Below are 18,947 nucleotides of genomic sequence, written 5' to 3'. Positions count from 1 at the left end.
TTCAGGGTGAGACATCAGAAGTTTAAGTCAGTAATGAAGGGGCAGACATCTTTGTTAGGGCCAAACTCTACTCTAGTGCCATGCGTTTATCAGGACAGGCCATAAGGGACTCAGCTTTCCCCCCACCTGCTTACCATGAATCACCTTCTCTCTCTATCGGAGAGGGGAAGGATTTTGCTGTTAATGTTCCTGTGGCTGTGGACCTGTGAGTACAATTTGGAAATGTACAAAGCATCCCTACAGACTGCAGCGCCTGCATCAGATCTCGATTGTCTGCTCTGGAACGTGGCCGGTCCTTTTGAGCAAGTGGAATGGATCGAACTAATAAAGAAATATCATCTCTTGTGTGTTTGCGTGAGACCTGGGCTTGTAACACCGTGTATATTGATGGGTTTACCTGTGTGTCAACCCGCAGTGTATTCCAGACTGGGGAATCACAGGGGTGGGCTGGTAACTTTAGGATCCATCTCATTAGATAGCAGGATTCTTAAAACCTATCTTGAGTCATCACATTTTCAAAAGATATGTCTGTCATTTGTTGCCAAGGAAACAATGTCATTTGTTGCCAAGGAAACAATTGGTATTGTTAATTTTTACCACAATAACTCGAATCCTCATAACACAGATATTCTAGACACATCTGATCGGACCCTAAGCAAGGCACTGAGTAAACTAAAGGGAGATTATGTTGTAATCTGGGTGGAGGGGTGGGATTTTAATTGCAGGCTTTGTTCAATTTCTGTTCGATTGTGGTGTGATGGCTCGCGACAATGAGGATTACTCGCCCTTCGAACACAATTCATGCAGTGATGTCTTAAATACAATCATGAGCAGGCCCTCTTTTGTGCTGGCATTCGGTTTTACTAGAGCCTCAACCCAGAAACAAATCACTTTCACAGTATGATTCATTTTATTGCCGTCTCAGAGCGGTGTAGTAATAAAGCCATTCCCTTTTCAATTGTACAGTATTGTAAGAGCGACCACAACCCTTTGGCATTATGTTTGTCTGTGGACTTTATACAGCATCAGCATGTCCAATCCATCTTACCACTAGAGGCCAGACCCAATAAGGGCCTCCTCCGTAAATGGGCCACTGTAGATTCCAAACACTTGCTAGTTGAGCCTGTAGCCAGAAATAGGGAGCAGCTGATGATGTGTTTAGGGCTAAAGACGGACCCTTCTTGCCAGCTAAGGGCGTATAATGCGATTTACAATACTGCGACCAAACTCTTAACATTCACAAAGGCCCGTAGGGAGCACAGTATTCAGAAGTGGTTTGACGGAGCATGCTCTATTCCACATAGATGTCTTATTTATGCTTTCAAGCAGTCACCTAGGAATGTGGAGGAAGTGAAGCTTTGTAGTTCGAACAACAAACAGATGATTAAAAATAGGAAGACAGCTGGCAGGAAGCCTGGGAGTAATTATTTGAGGCCAGTAGAAGAAATGATGTCTGACATTTTTGGAAAACTGTAAATGCCCCTTTTTTTGGAGACGGCCACAATGTCACCATGGATACGACCATTCCAACACATATGTGGGTGAAGCCGTTCCCCAAGATGTATGATAGTAGCATTGAACTACATAATCACTTTAAAACAACACCGGATGACGATACCCAGCTCATCCTCTCTCTCACGAAGAACCCCGAAAACACAAGACTCCACTTCCAAGAAGGAATGAAAGATGTCGCAGCCTGGATGAGCGACAGTTGCCTAAAACTGAACTCGGAGAAAACAGAGGTCCTCGTCCTTGGACCCTCCCCCACTGCATGGAACAGCTCCTGGTGGCCCCCTGCCCTCGGAACCCAGCCATCCGGACGGACCACACCTGGAACCTTGGCATCATTCTAGACTCCTCCCTCACCATGACCAGCCAGACCAATGCGTTGCCTCCACCTGATTCAACTCCCGCCTCATCCTCCCCAAAACCTTCAAGTGGATCCCCCCCGAATGCAGAAACACCTTCACCCATGCACTCATAGCCAGCAGGCTGGACTACGGTGACTCCCTCTACACCGAAATCAACAAAACTCTGCTACACAAGCTCCAAACCATCCAGAACACCGCAGCCAGACTCGTCCTCGGAGCCCCACAACACAAGCACATGAACCAGCATCTACGAGACCTCCAATGGCTCCCCATTGAGAAGAGAGTAACATTGAAGCTACTCACCCATGCCTACAAATCCCTCCACAACATCGGACCCAAATACCTCAACAAAAGACTCTCCTTCCATGTACCCAAATGAACCTCCACTCCGCCGACCTTGCCCTAGCAGAGACCCCACGCATCCGCAGAACCAGAACAGGCGGAAGAGACTTTTCCTACGTCGCAGCAAAGCCCTGGAATGAGCTCCCAGTCAACATCAGACGCTCCCCCACACTGCACACCTTCAGGAAGAACCTCATGACCTGGCTCTTCGACTGATCTGGAACTGCACCCCCCACCCCAGCGCCTTGAGACCCTCACGGGTGAGTAGCGCGCTTTATAAACCCCTGATTGATTGATTGATTGATTATTGCCTTTGCACCTATCACCTTGGGGGAGGTAAGATCTGCGACTGAACGGAGCCCAAGGAACAAGGCCCCAGGCCATGATGGGATTCCACTTGATCTTTTTAAAGATCATTTAGACTTATGGGCTCTCATAATTGTCAAGTCAAATCGGCTTTATTCGCAATTTCATGTTTTGATAATCATAAAAGCATACATAATTAAATATAGATATCCACATTTCTTCTAACATAAATAAAATCCAAGATTAAAATCATGTGGTAAAAACAAAAGTATTCACGTTGTAGCTAAAAGAAGATAAAAACAGAATGTAAACTAATCATGTTCATATACCAATTTATCATACAAGGAGAGTGTTTTTCCTTGTATTATAGCACCCCTAATGAATCCTGAAGCAGTATGGCAAATACGGTCGGACTCAAAACTGCATAAAAATTATAAGCTTCCTGGTATATTATAAAATTCTTAGATTGTAAAACTGGACGCAGAAAACGTTTCCTAATTGCACTATAGGATCTCCAAAATAATATAAAGTGCTCTGAGGATTGTATTGAGACTCCATTACACGGGCATCTAGGGAGTCTATTGGACCACGCATCTCTTTTCGGAATAGCTACAAGACTATGTACAATACCTAAATGAAGCTTAGTAAGATAGAATCTCTTTTGGATGTCTGTAATTGTCACAAGATATCCTTGTAACCCGGATTGTCTAGGCCCTTGGAGATAATTGGTTACTGAGACTTTCTGCCTTTCCTTGATTTCTCTCTCGGCTACACGCTTATTTATTAGGGTAGCTTTAATGTCTTTCTTACCGAACTGTAAAATATTTGCTGGATTCTTAATTTGAAGCTCCGCATCAATTTATTTTATTAACCTAATAACATGAACCAACCAGGGAATTTTATTACAGTGCTCAAGGGCACGGCAGTCACAAATGACTTCTCTTGAAAATGTCTTGCCTGGGTTACTCCAGATATTGTACCAACCAGTTATCACACTCAAGTCAATTGTATTCTCCATAAAGGTTATGCCTAATTCTCTATGAGTAATTATGGAAGGTATAGTGTGCCATAGAGCAAGGAGCTTCGCCAAAAAGGAACTTTCTTGGGTTTGCAACATAGTATGCCCTTTCACTCCCCAAAGGGTTGCTCCATACGTGGCTATTGGGATACATTTACTCCTATAGAGTTGAAGCATTTCACAAAAAGGCTTATCACCAACTTTTTTTGCAAACCTAAACATGGCCTCGAAGGATCTGGAAAATCTTAATTTAGCAAATTCTAGATTAGAGGTTTTTGAAAAAATTACGCCCAGATAGGAAAAATTCTTGATTTCTAATAACTTATGACCCATAACAAAATGTGATTTATTTTTGGCTCTACCACTACCTCACACCATGGATAGGTCTTAGACAGGTTCAATTGTAAGACTTTGTGCTACATTAATGCGACTAAACTGATCAGTTTTTGAAGATTGATTGTGATTCTAGATATTAACACCACACCGTCGGTATATAGGAGCACCGGGGTGGGTTGAGATTTAATTCTTGGTGCGTCTAGCTCCTTATCAATCCCATTTACATAAAAAGAAAAAGAGTTGGAGCTACGACACATCCTTGTCTTATACCTCTTTTAATATTGAACCTAGGGCACTTTCCCCCAACCCGAATCTTACGCATAAGGTAATTTAAGAATACATTTGTTCTAAATGAGTGACTATATCCATTGGGGCGCCCATATCAATCAAGGTTTTCCATAAAATGGTGTGGTTCACAAAATCAAACGTGCTGGAGAGATCTGCAAAGCAAAGATAGATAAATCCCTGCTTTGCTAGTGTATATTTACTAACTATAATGTGGAGATTTATACATTGCTCCATGAACCCCTATATCCTTCCTGAAGCTGTATTGGGCATCAGTCAAGACATGTTTCTCTACCATCCAGTCGTCCAATCTATCTAAAATAACCCACCCTAAACTTTTGGAGAGGAGTCCAGGAGGGATATCGGGCGGTAACACCTAGGGTCCCCCTCTCTACTTTTTAAAAATAGGAACGATGATAGAATCAGTTCAGGTTTGAGGAAAGAACCCACTACCCACTGCATTAAAAACGTTTGTAAGGACTGGTGTCCATAGTTCAGTGACACCCTTAAACACATCGGCTGGAACCTCATCGGGGCCCGGGGGCTTTCAAGGCAGTAGATTTTCCAACAGCTGCAATCACCTTCTCCACAGTAACATTTTGTAAAGGGGTTAGGGTCAAACCAGTAATATCACTCTGGGATGCTATTGGATGGTCATTGCAGGAATTAAAAACTCCTTCAAAATGTTGTACCCAGGTGGATGTAGCAACAAAAGCTTATATTTTATGGTCTGCGCTGTCTGACAAAAAGGGAGAATTTTTAATTTTCATAACAGTTTACTATCTTTGGTGTATGCTGCTTGTCATAGGCCTGCACAGGGTTGCTCCCTCAGCTCGTTTTTACGCTGTCCTATAGCCTGCTTGTATTTGCCCTTAAAAATCTGACTTCCTCTCTATTTCTTGGAAGTTTTTGCAGAGCCTTTTTTCATTTATAATTAGCCTGGGTACAATGTACTAATTGTCAATGTACTAAGGAGTTCAGTTTCCATAGCTCCTCTCAAGCCATGCTCGAACTCCATCATTGTTCCAATCTATAAAAAGTGTGACAGAGCTGGCCCTCTTTGCTATCGACCAAACTCTGTAATTGACTCAACAGCAAAGACATTGGGCAGAATTCTATAGGACTGATTAGAGATTTGGGTCGTAGAAAAAAAAATTCTCTACTGTCCAGTATGGGTTTAGAAAGGGTCTAGAGACTGTAGACCCTGACTCTCCATTTAATTATCAGTCAATTTTGAGAATTTACTCACCTGATATCCTAGGGTTAGGAATTCATACCCAAAATCGGCTCCGGTTATATCTCCTTAGCATTTATGTCAGACAGAGAAAGAGCAGCATGGAATATCCAACCTTAGTGCTATTAGATAGCATTTTTACCCCAAGGGGTATGATTATTCTAGGGGGGACTTCAAAAGCACGTTTGAGCCCATAGTTGGCTTGGACTCTGTAACAAAGGAGTAGGGTACGACATGGCGTATTCCTTGCCTTGATAGCTGTTCAACAGTTCTATGGACTTTGGCTCTTTTAACTGTAGAACATAGGTTGTGGGTCTGCAATGGCAGGCCCATATCTGATAACGCTAGTTCCTTTACATTTAAAAGAGGCAACTCTCCATCAAAAAATAGCTACATACTGATTAGCGTTGCCATATGGGGCAGAATGCTGGAATAAAAGACAGATTTGAGGAAAGAAAGTAATCATCTCCCTTTGCATCTAGTGATGACAGGACTCCTCATTGAGATGCTGAAATTATCTACTGGCCCCTTGTCTCCAATGCCGTTTATCGGGAACAATTGCAAATCCATTAAATGGCCATCAATACTGATTAACTTGGACACCATGTCAAAGATTTATAATGCCTTTTCTGACATCCTATCCCCATATGGTGATCTTTTGCCAAACGACTTTCCCATGGTAGACATTCAACATTCTTTAATTGACAATTTGAGACAATCCTCAACTAAAATATTATGTAAAGACATATAACGAAGGATAAATAAGGAATCTTCATGCGACCCTTTGTACACGAAGGATTGTCGAATAGCTAAATAATCACTAATCAAGGCAATAACATCTAAATCCATTTTAGCCGTTCGAGAGGCAAGGGCACAATCTAAGCAAACAATAGCCCTAGCAAAGGAACTGGGATGATGCCAACTGGGTTGATCTGATTAATGCATTAAAATGGAGATACTACAACGTTTTGGAAAATTATAGCCCACAGGAGCAAGGATTCACAAACTCAATTTGATTACTTTTTAGATCCCAGCACATGGGCTCATCACTTTTCCAATCTCTAGTCATAGGGTGCCAAGGATGAACATTTATCTCCTTTGGCCCCCCGAAAGCCAATCCATCTGTCATTCAAATAGTGGTAAGACATATCAACCTTATTTTACCTTGGAAGAGACTGAGTTGGCTATTGGTTCCTCAAAATCTGGAAGAGTTCCAGGTCCAGAGAAAATCCCAGGGGATTTACTGAGGCATGATACAGCTAATTGGGCACCAGATTTCCAGTGCTTGATTTGTAAAATTATAACTGCCAGGAGGCCACTTGCACCACCCATTGCCGCTGTCAGGGCTGCCAATTACAGTAACATAACTACTAACCGTCACACTACTACAGGTGTGGAAGTTTTGTCTATATCAGGCCCACAAAGCTATAAGAATGGCTTTGGCGGCAGGTATTAGTCATTTTAAATATATATTGAATTCATAAACAACTGTTGTTGTTCTTCTCTCTAAATTAGACAAACAGCACTACCATGTGGTAGACTGTCATAAGTGCTGGTGTTGTCTATTGAGTGCCGGTGCTGAGCACCTGTAAACCATTGGCTAAAATTAACCACTGCATTTGTAAACTTACTATGTACTTCAGTTGCCTCAGGAGCCCCAGTTCCATATAAGACGAAAGGAGCAGAAATAGAACCAATTTGTAAAAAAGGGAATCGTCACGACCCTGACACTTATAGACCAATAGCAAGTCAGGTTCTGAACAAACTTAGTAACTGAATAGAGGAAAACAAGATCTTAACACCATACCAAACAGGATTCAGGTCTCGACTCAGCACAATAAATCAGGTGTTCAGGCTTTTAGTCATTGTATGGAAGTATACTAAACTGAAGGGAGGCCATCTATACGTTGCATTTATTGCCCTGAGGGCGGCCTTTGATCTAGTCCCTAGGGGCTCTTTGTTGGGTGTCCCTTAAGAAGAAAGGAACTCCCTAAGATCTATCTCCTATAATCAGACTGCACCCGGTCAACTATGCTAAAGTCTGCTAGGGCCATCCTGGTGAGCTGATCGACCCTACCCTGGTAAATAGGGGAGTGAGACAGGGGTGGGTGCTTGCGTCTACCCTTGTCTCACTCTATGTCAATAACCTTATAGAAGTCCTTCAGTAGTGCAATCACAACTCCCTGAAGCTTGTTGGGGTCCCAGTGCCTGCATTATTATTTGCAGATGATACCCTCTTGTAGTCACAGGCCCCAAAGGGATTACAGAGGCTACTTGAGAACTCTAATGCCTACGGTGATACACAAGACTTTTAGAGGAAATATAGGGTTGCGACAGCAAAGGTTACAGAGAGTATCCAAATTTGATTATTTGGGTAGAAAACTCAACTTCAGGCTCCCTTGGCCACCCACATACATAAACATAAAGCAATTCTTGCTCACGGCATAAGGCAATACATAAAAATCTGAAAGTAGGGGCGTGGCCAGCCAAGATAGCTGAGTGGAAGTAATCCACAGCGGCCTCGTTACTGTGCTTGGCAAATCTTAGCTTCTACATCACTACTGGACAGCCTTGCACAGTAGAGGCACTGCAGCCAATGATGGGATACTGTCGACACCCCCTGGAGTGATGGAAATCCCTGCAGCAAGACGGATAAGCACATATTAAAAAACGGGGCTGGGCAACAAGATGGCGGCGGCCTTATGCAGCGGTGGAACCAGAGACTGAAACATGCACTGGATCGAGGCTATGTTCCATTCACTCTTCCCTGGGCAGCAACAAAGCGTACTACTACACCAGAGGAGCAGAGAGGCCTCAGATGCTTGAATGGTGCGGAGAGTGGTGAGTGTGGTCCACTCTCCAGAGCCTGCTGCGGCCAGGCCCCTAAGTTTTTGTTTAGGCACTTCCCCCACTGAGCTGCATACGCCGCAGCCACTTACCCGGGGAGAGGCTGCCCTTCGGTAAGGGGACCATCAGTAGATGATTAACGTGCTCCTCCTACGGCAGAAGAGTTGGAGCTCCGGAAACCAAGGGAGTGGATTGCCTGACCTTGGGATGGCGGCCAGTTGCGACACAGAGATGGAGACCTACAAGACGTCAGTGACTCCGGTGCTTTGTTTCTCCCCCCACCCGGTTGCCCCTAAGAGACTATGGGGGACCTGGGCATCACAGAGCTGATCGGGAAGTTGCACCATCTAAAGAGCAACGACCAAACACCTACCTGGGTACAACATGGCGGACCGGATGGGGCCCTCCCGGGCCTGGCTCAGTCTCCACTTGCATTTACCCATGAGAATCACCTAAATATGTGCCAATGTGCTTGATGGTGAGTCAAGTACAAAGGGCAAGCGCTGGGGCGCCCCTCCAGTTGAATTGAACATACCCACATCTGTTATTGACTCCAGAGTTGCATAAAGACTGTGGGAGAGTGGCAGGGTCACATAGTCTGTATCATAGGATCGAAAAGAAATGGCATTCGGAGGGTGCTAGCAGACGGTTTTTAGTGCCAGGGACCATCAGTGGCCCAGAGCAATGATTGGAGCTTTGTAGAGGCCTCTCTCGGGGGCGCACCATCTGGCAGCATGATTTACCCCCACAGCATGGAGTGGCATCGCATGGGGGAGATCTAGAGAGGACTGAGGGAACCGCCGGTTGCCCCCTCAGAGAGAAGCCATAAAGAGGTGAGCCGCCATGTGACTACGTCTCATTATCGGACTCTTGCTGACAACCTAGTCACTCTTTATGCCTCTGAAAATGCAACAGCTTAGTAGGGTGTCCATCTATTACACCCCAGCAGAATCGCTTGACAACCTACCAACAATGGTCGTGGGAAACACCATGTCCCTCTCTTGTCCTTGCGAGAGTTTAAAAAAGAACTTCGGGAGGAACTAAAAATTGATATAGCATCTTCCTTGGAAAACCTCTGGGCTGATTTGAATGAGAGACTGTCCTACCTCCAGCACGATGTGGACTCTTTGGGTACCCAGGTTCTAGACCTGGAATAAAACTCTCTCGACCTGGAACAATGCTTTGGCCATTTGGAGGACCTTGCAACCCCCCCTCCATGAGCAGCTTCAGGCTTCTCTCTTGAAGACTGAAGACCTTGAAATTTGATGGCGATGTGATAAACAGATTTGTGATTTAGAGGAGGGGTGGAGGGTCCCGACTTGGAAGCCTTGGTCTGTTTGTGGGATTCTAGGGGGCATCTTGATGAAGGTTAAATGTGAGAGGGTGCACCGTGTAGGCAACCTGGCAACAGGAGAGAGGAAGTTCACGAGAAATGTGCTAGCAAAACTTAACTCATTTAAAATAAAGGAGGCTATTCAGGCAGCCAGAAAAAAGGACAAGATTGAATTTCAATGTGCAACCTGCTCGCTCTATCAAGTTGTCGCACTGGCAACTCTAGCCCAACATCAACAGTTTAGACCAGTGACAGACAAGCTACGACGTTATCATGTCAAATATCTCTGGACATACCCATTTGGGCTCGCCTTTAAAATGCACAGCAAAGTACGTCATGGCATGGATCTGGCAGCAGTGATGACACTCTTAGAGATACCCAGTTCTGAAGTACACCATGCTGGGGATGACCTGAGAACTTCTAGAGGCAGCACCAACGGATCCCAAAGAGGGGGCCTAGGGCTGTCTCAGCGACTTTCATGGCAGCAGAGAAAGAGGTGACCAAGACTCCTACTGTGTCTCCCTGGCGGGTCAATTTGGTGGGATGTGATATTGAGAACCCCTCAACGTAGACTATCCACCCACACAGGGAAAATGAGGTATAGATACTAACCTATGGGGGCTTCTCTGCCGGATGGAAGCTAGGAGATCGTTGAGGAGGTGTGTCTGGGGATCCACAAGGTCCAGACTTATCTAATGCAATCCGTATCTTTTATAAATGTTGTGACTATGTTGTGAGCAAGATATATTTTTCTTTACCTGACATACATGTCACGGAATCAGTTGTCATTAGTTTCGGGGTTGGGGTTTCAGTTTTTATTTTTATGTTTGTTGGTACATGATTGACTTCTTCTTCAGGGGACTCACATGAAGACTAGATGTAGTGAGGAGGATACCTAGACACGAGCAAACAGAGAGGACTGGAGAGCAGACTCTGGAGTGAGGAGGAGCAGGGGCAGCTGCGAGACAGGGAGATTTTGGGCAGACAAATAGGAGGTCTCAGCCGCCATGGTAATCACTACCCTTTACTAGAACATTAAGGGCCTAAACTCCCCGACCAAGCGTTTCCAAATGTGGAAATACCTACTTGATCAACATTATGATGTGGTGGCATTGCAGGAGACACATCTGAAACAAAACGAGCACCATAGACTGAGACACAAGGCCTATCATTTGACATGTAAGTCTTTAGCACCTACTAAACATAGCGTGGTAGATTTACTATTCCATGCCTCCCTATAGAACAGATAAGGAGGGGTGCATTGTCCTCCTGAAGCGACGCCATAAAGAAAGAATGTGTACATTACTTCAGTCTATGCCCCTAACTCTAGCCAGGTACCTTTTTGTACACTCTCTCTTGACCATGATGGGTGTTTTTCAGAAGATGTGATTCTCCTGATGGGAGACTTTAACCTCACGTGGCAATCCGGTGTGGACAGCACACATCTCCACAGATCCCCAAAACCTTAAAAAAGGCTTTTCAAGATCTAGGTCTCATAGATGCATGGAGAACACTTTATCCCAGCACTAAGGGTTACACCTTTTTCTGACACATACACTGTATATATTCTTGCTTGGACTATGTCTTTCTCAGTCAGACTTTTATCCAAGGTTTGAGGGCAGCAGCAATTCACCCAATCACGATATCTGACGATGTCCCAGTGGTGATCTCCCTGGAGTGGGGAAATATCGCCACTGGGTTTTCTCTAGCTCCCTGGTAAGAGACCGTTTGCTTAGAGATGAATAGCGGAAAAACATTGGAGAAGTCTTTCACATAAACCGCCCCCAAGACACTATCCCTTCCAGTAATTGGGGTATGTTCAAGGTGGTTTTGTGAGGCAAATGTATAGGGCTTATCGCCACACTTAATAAACAGAGGTGAAGGACTGATTGACACTTGAAGGGTAACCACACACACTAGAACAGACACATAAGGCGTCTCTGACATTACCGATTCCACAGAAAATTACGCCACTACGTGGGAAGCTTAGTGCCTTCAACACTAATAGGGCAGAATGTATGCTCCTGTGCCTAAAGCCTCATACCCTCAACCCCAGACACAACGCCGCCTGCCGCTTCACGACCCCCATGGCCTCTTCTCTTGTCGCCACTGCTGCCGCACCCTCACCCACCTCCGCACTCCAGCTCCTCCCACCTGTGGATCGACCCACAGCGTACACGACAGTCTCAGCTGCATCCTCCTCAACACTCGTTCCCTCCATAAACACGCTGCAGAAATCTGGGACTTCCTCCACTCCATCTCTCCGGACATCGCCTTCCTCATAGCAACCTGGATAAACCCCAGCTCAGCCCCGGACATCACCATCTCCGATAGATACAAACTCAACCACAAGGACTGCACCAACAAAATAGGAGAAGTCATCGCCATCGTCCACAAAAACACCCTTCACCTGACCACCCATTTAGACGACCCAACGATAAGCATGCTACACCTCCACTTCCAGACCAGCCCCAATACCACCCTCTGAGGCACCCTCATCTACTGACCTTCTGGCCCCCGCCCGCCTTTCACTGACGCCATCATCGACTTCATCGCACTCCAGGCTCTCACATCCACCAACTACATTCTACTCTGCAACCTCAATTTTCACATGAACAACCCCAACCACCTGAACACAGCATCCCTTCTGGAGAACCTCAACAGCGTAGGACTTAAGCAGCTAGTCACCTCTCCTACCCACTCAGTGGGACACACGCTCAACCTTGTCTTCTCTGCCAGCGAAAATGTCACCTTCAGTCACAACTCCAAACTCATCTAGACCGACCACCACTGTGTCCATTTCGCCTTTACAAAACCCACCGTACACCACCACACCCACCGTCTTCGAGAAGCTGGAACAAGGTCACCGAAGAACATCTCACCACCTGCCTTAGCACAACCCCACCGCCAACATTCACAGACATCAACACCTCAGCACGTAACCTCCACCGATGGATCTCCAAATGCTCCGACACCCCTCAAGAAATCCCCTGGCAGGCAACACTCCAAGAAAGCCAGCTGGTTCACTCCCACCCTTCAAGAGTTCAGACACCCCTGTAGACGGCTCGAGAAGAGATGGAGGAACAAAAAAAAAAAACGAAACCCATGCAGCCTTCAAAGCCGCCGTCACGTTATATCAACTCCTTAAAACTACTAAGAAAATGGCCTTCCAAGATAGAATCAATGCCAACACACACAACAGCAAATAACTCTTCACCATCTTAAAGGAGTTTGCCAGACCCAACAGCGAGACCACAGACGTCCCACCCTCCCACAACCTCTGAAACAAACTCAACACCTTTTGCCAACACAAGATCAGGCAGATCTACGACAGCTTCGACACAGAAGACCCTCCCACCATGCCTGCCACCACCACACCAAGCGAAGCCACCTCTCAATAGATATTGCTTAACTGGACCCCGCTCACCACGGACAACACACTCAAAACCATGAAGAGCATCCACTCCGGGGCCCCCTCAGACTCCTGCCCGCTCCACATCTTCCACAGAGCCACCACCTCCATCGCTCCCAAGCTGCGCCCCATGATCAACTGCTCCATCGAGACCACCTCCTTCCCTGACTGGAAACACGCCGAGATCAACTGCCTGCTGAAGAAGCAATCGCCGACCTGACAGACCTCAAGAACTTCAGGCCTAGCTCCATGCTCCCCTTTCCAGTCAAGGTCATCGAGAAGGCCATCAACCCCCAACTCTCTGAGTTCATCGAAGCCAACCGCATCCTGGACATCTCCCAATCCGGCTTCTGAAGTAACCACAGCAACAAGACTGCCCTCCTCGCCGCCACCGCCACCATCCGCTCCCTCCTCGACCGGGGCAAAACAGCAGCCCTCATCCTCCTGGACCTCTCGTCTGCCTTCGACAAAATCACCCACCGCACCCTAATCACGAGACTCCACGACGCCGGCATCCACTACAAAGCCCTAGAATGGATCAACTCCTTCCTCACCGGTTGAACTGAGCGACCCAGACTACCATGTTCCATTCAAACCCCACAGAGATCAGCTGCGGACTGCCCCAGGGCTCCTCCCTGTGCCCCACACTCTTCAATATCTACATGGCCCGACTCGCAGCCATCGTCAGGAACTACAGACTCAACATTGTCTCCTACATTGACGACACCTAGCTGATCCTCTCCCTCACCAATGAACCCACAGCCGCCAGAAACAACTTCCACAACGGGATGAAGTTTGTCGCCCCCTGGATGAGTGACAGCTGCCTCAAACTCAACTTGGACAAGACCGAAGTCCTCATCCTGGGACCCACCCCCTCAGCTTGGGCTTCGCCTGCTTCGAAAGACCTTCAGATGGATCTCCACCAAATCCAGAAAGACAGTCACCCACGCACTCATCAACAGCAGACTTGACTACGGCAACACACTCTATGCCAGCATCACTAAGAAACTCCTCAGGAAACTACAGAACGTTCAAAACACCACAGCCAGACTGATTCTCAAAATCCCCCGCCGCAGCCACATCACCGAACACCTGCAAGAACTCCTCTGGCTCCCAGTCAACAGAAGAGTTATTTTGACACTCCTCTTTACCCTTAGTATAGAACCACTAGCTGCCAAAATACAAGCCACCCTCTCTAATAATCTAAGATTGGCTCTCTAGAACACAAAATTTCCCTATTTGCCGATGGAGCCAAGTGTGGCGTGTTTCCGTATTAACCCGACTAAGGGACCTGATTATGATGGACTGCCGAACCCATACAGTGGTGGTCGGGGACCGCTGCACCAGTGGTCCGACCACCGTATTACAACTACGGTGGTTGGACCTCCATGGCACCGCAGCAACCGTAAGGGATCTGCGATCCCTGGGGGAGTAGCGGCAGTGCGAGACCGCAATATGCTTGGCACGGCTGCTGCGGCACGGCCAACCATAGTACGAATTTCCTCACTGCCAGCGGTCTCATGGCGGTGTTCACACCATGAAACTGCTGTTGGTGAGGAAAGATGGGTGCCCTCTTGTCTGCATGCATGCCCAGTTCATGCACGACATTGACTCAACAGTCCATGGCGTGCAGGAACTTTGTGGTGCCTTCACGACCGTGGGAACATCAAAGGCCCACCCCCTCTCCCCCAGACAACGAGGAAACTTGAAATCTGGTGGGTAGGTGGCCGGCAGTTGAGTTTGGCGGTGCGGGAGCGGGACGGTTGTGTGCTGCCCCACTACTGCGCAGTCAAACTTGAAATCAGGCTCGAAAACAAGTTCTTTCTACTGAACTTGACACTGACGGACACAGACATGGAGACTCTGGTGGACTCTAACCCTTCCAATGGGCTAAAAAAGATATCATCTAACTGGGTGTTAAACTTGCCGCTAGATTGTCCACCCTCTACCTGGCCAACTACGCCCGCTCCTACTACAACTGAAGAGTGATCTCAAGTGCTCGGCGCCCATGTATCTCACGTGGTTAGGTCATATTCATGCGATCAGGATGATGATCCTCTTGAAAGTACTTAATTTTTTTCAAGGCCTACCTTGTCAGTTTCTGCCTACGCTACGCACCTTGATTTTCACCTTTATTAAAAAACAGCTCAGCTGTGGGTTCTCTCTGAATGGTCACTAATAGAGTCAGACAAACACTGGCTGCACATAGACAGGGCAATAGTGGGTAGGGTCATCTGAGACGTGCTCTGGAAAGCAAAAGCGGAGCACCCACCAAATGCTTATTTGATCACCCAATGAAAACTACCCTCCAAGTATGGGATGAGGCAAATCGAGTGGCCTCCTGAACTGCCTTCTTGTCACCAAATACACCGATTCATTACAACCCAGCGTTCCCCCCTGGCCTCCCATCCAGGTCCCTTCGATGCCTGGAGACAGGGGGGGTTGTCTCACACACTCAGACCTTTCTAGGTCTCGCCTACGCAGCGACCTCTTGGAATCACTCAGGACTTTTTGGGAAACTCGTGCATGTACTGCACGGTTCCCATTGAGCCCTCGTGCATGTGTGGCATTTACCTTGCAGGAGGAGCAGCGGCGCCATCTGTTTGCAATTATTGCACCCACCACTGCTCGCTCCCGTAATGTAAACGCTGTGCGTCGGGCAGTTGTTGTGAGGAAGTTGAATCCAGCCTCGTTCCTTACTTGACGCTCGTAGAGTCCGATTCGAGCCGCTCTCTATTGGAAGCTTGAGAGTGGCATTCCTGATGGCAGCTGTTCAGACACAGCTTTGGTTGCGTGTGCAAGTGAACAGCGCAAGTCTCCTTTTCATTAGTGTTGATTGGCGGGGGGAAAGTTCAAACCTCGCGCCGGTTCTTCTGTGCATGATAGGCTAACGAGCGCGTTGGAAAAGCAGTAGGTGCCTGTGTGTATGTGTGTGTATATATATATATATATGACAAGAACACGGTGACTCACTTGGGACACACTCGAGATGGCACCAGGTTACCAGCCTTTAATGTAATAGGTATGGATACACTCGCATGCAGGTGATTGAAGCAGCTTTCCTTAACGCCGACGCGTTTCGAGATTTCCTCTTCATCAAGGGCTCGGAAAGTTCGTGCTTTGGCGGGCCACCTCCCATCAATTTGTACAAAGTCCCGCCCCTCATAAGGCGATTTAGAGACTTGTGGGAGTTGTAGTGCCCTTATCACCATTCAATAATAGCGCACTAATAACTGCTAGATAAAGTCTAAAGTAGACCCCCACACGCCGGTATATCCTAAATCCTAGGTGTCAGCTCCACTTGAGGACGTTGAATACCTTCCTCGTGGCCCCCTCGGTATCATGGGGTGGTGCAGTCCCGGCGGATAAGCGTCCGCCGCACATTTGACAAGAACACGGTGACTCACTTGGGACACACTCGAGATGGCACCAGGTTACCAGCCTTTAATGTAATAGGTATGGATACACTCGCATGCAGGTGATTGAAGCAGCTTTCCTTAACGCCGACGCGTTTCAAGATTTCCTCTTCATCAAGGGCTCGGAAAGTTCGTGCTTTGGCGGGCCACCTCCCATCAATTTGTACAAAGTCCCGCCCCTCATAAGGCGATTTAGAGACTTGTGGGAGTTGTAGTGCCCTTATCACCATTCAATAATAGCGCACTAATAACTGCTAGATAAAGTCTAAAGTAGACCCCTGTAGGAGAGTAGGGTCTGCTTTCTATGTTCACCCCCACTTTTTGCTTTTGCTTTACTGGTTTTCGACTTAGATGTGGCTGTGGGCCTGCTAATCAGACCCACAGCCCTGCTGTTCTCTCTCTAAATTAATACTATGTACTTTAGGTGCATAACCCATTTGGATAGGATCACCTTATTGGCCCCTGTACAGTGTACCCTAGGTACCCAGGGCATAGGTGTACCCTAGGCCTACCAGGGGCTGCAGCATGTATTATGCCACCCCTGGCCTGGCCTTCCATTTTGACACAACTGGCTGATCACTCAGCTGGGGCAAGGTCGTGTAATCACCCCTTGCTTAGGTGTAGTATTCCTATACCTAACTTACATATAGACACATGTGTACCTATCAGTCACTCCTATGGCAGGCCTTGACAATCCTGGAGGCAGAGTGCTTGGTAACATGTGAGATGGTGCTCTAGCATGAGCTGAGCCTGTCTGCAGCTTTCGGAACCTTGTCCTTATAGCTGTTCTATGATATAGCCACCATATACTCTTAAAGTGCCTTATAATCTTAGACGGTTATGGTAACTATGGTTTGGCTTTATCGAAACATGTCGTGTAAGGTGTCTAACACTGTGGAATAATACCCCCATGCCATTTCTGGACATGAGAATATTATTCCCCCCTTCTAGAGGGAAAGACATGTTAAAATCATACTTCAACTGTTAGCCTCTGACCAAAGCCTCAGCATCACAAAATGGATGCTGCTGCCACGACACCAGTCTGACCTCCTGCAGCTGGGAGTGATCCCAGCCAGGGAGGCCTGGACAATAGGTTTCCTGCTTGGGGAGGTGCTAGCACCTCCCCAGACAGCCTTTAGTGTATTGGGGCAGGGTGGGCTGAAAGGAATGAGACATGCCTGGGGCACACAAGGTGTTCCTTGCATAGTCCAGTTCAAACCGGCGCTGGGGCACTCCAGCCCCAGCTCTGGCGCGAAACTGGACAAAGGGAAGTGGGTGTAACCACCCCCTCCCAGGTCCCACCCATAAGGCGTGACCTAGCAGGTATCCCAGCCCCCCAGATTAGTATAAGAGTGGGAGTTGGGCCTCAAGACTTTAGATTATCCTGAACCTGCAAAACTGAACAGAAACTCTGGACCTTCGACATTCGACGAAAGAAGAAGACTGAAGAATCTCCCTTGTAGCCAAGGAGTGGCTACCCTGTGCAAACAGGCACCATCAAGAGACTACCCTTTGCTTTGCCCACGTTCTACGAGGAACCGACTGCAGAGCCTGACCAGAGCCTTGACTTCCAGACTTCTCCGACCCTGATCCACATCTGCAGCAGAGCTGAGATCCGTGGAGGCGACGAGCGACGTGGGACCGGCTACCTGGAAAAAGTGGCTAGTAACTTAAAGCGCAGCTTCTGAGGTACCCTCGAAGTTGTGCACCGGGGATTGAGAAGCCCCAACCCCAAGCACCATCTGCACCGAAGATCAGCCCCCCACACTCCACGAGTCCTGCGTGGGGCCCTTCAGCATTTTCCTGCTTGCCGCGTCTGTCCGGTTGCTTGCCCGCTGGCTAGTGGCCTTGGTGACGACGCACCCTGAAATCTTCTGCGCTGGTTTGGCTCCTCCAGACTGGCTCCCGCTTCTCTGCAAAGAAGAAGCACCCCAGACCTTCCTGGTCTGCACCAGAAGCAAGTCCTCCGTTCTTCGTGGGTTCCGCTTGCCAAGGCTTGGTGAGTCCTAGTCCAACTTCGACACCGCCGACAGCAAGAGCCTTCGTGGGACAGCTCGCCTCCTGGTCCTGGTCGTCCTCGACGCTTCCTGGTCCTCCTGGCTGCAGCGACAAGCTTCACCTTCACCTGCAAGTCTTCACGACATCGCCTGGTTCCTTCCTGGTTCCACGTGGTCACTGGCTAGTGACCTTGACTCTGTCCCTTCTGCTTGCAGGTTTCTTCTCTTCTTGATCCCAGCCTTGGGATCCACCGGACACTCTTCACTGACTGCCTGTCAGCATCTTTCTTCAGGCATCCATAGGAGTCGACGACGAAAACGACGCATCTTCACCCCTATGCACCCGCAGCCTGTGGGCTAGGTAACTTGGGTACTCCGGTGCTCATCAGGATAGTGACTATCCTAGTGTCTAGTTTTCAAGTCTCAACTTCCTAGCTACTCCGGAAGTGTCCTAAATCTACCGTTTTCTAAACTGTACTATTGCTATTGACTTTTACGCATTACGCGTGAGTGTTTCCACTCTGCACACGAATCCCGTGGGCCTCCCACT

The 18,947-nt window shown here is 47.6% G+C and overlaps 1 pseudogene; it reads right to left on the bottom strand.

Annotated features, from left to right (window-relative positions):
* Positions 1–13,131, bottom strand: part of LOC146858377 (adenosine receptor A2b-like) — a 46,900-nt pseudogene extending 33,769 nt beyond the window's left edge.
* Positions 13,132–18,947: the final 5,816 nt, after the last annotated feature.

This window comes from Triturus cristatus, chromosome 3_2 (assembly GCF_964204655.1).
Source record: "Triturus cristatus chromosome 3_2, aTriCri1.1, whole genome shotgun sequence".
Lineage (NCBI taxonomy): Eukaryota > Metazoa > Chordata > Amphibia > Caudata > Salamandridae > Triturus > Triturus cristatus.
This window is presented reverse-complemented; position numbering and strand designations above follow the sequence as displayed.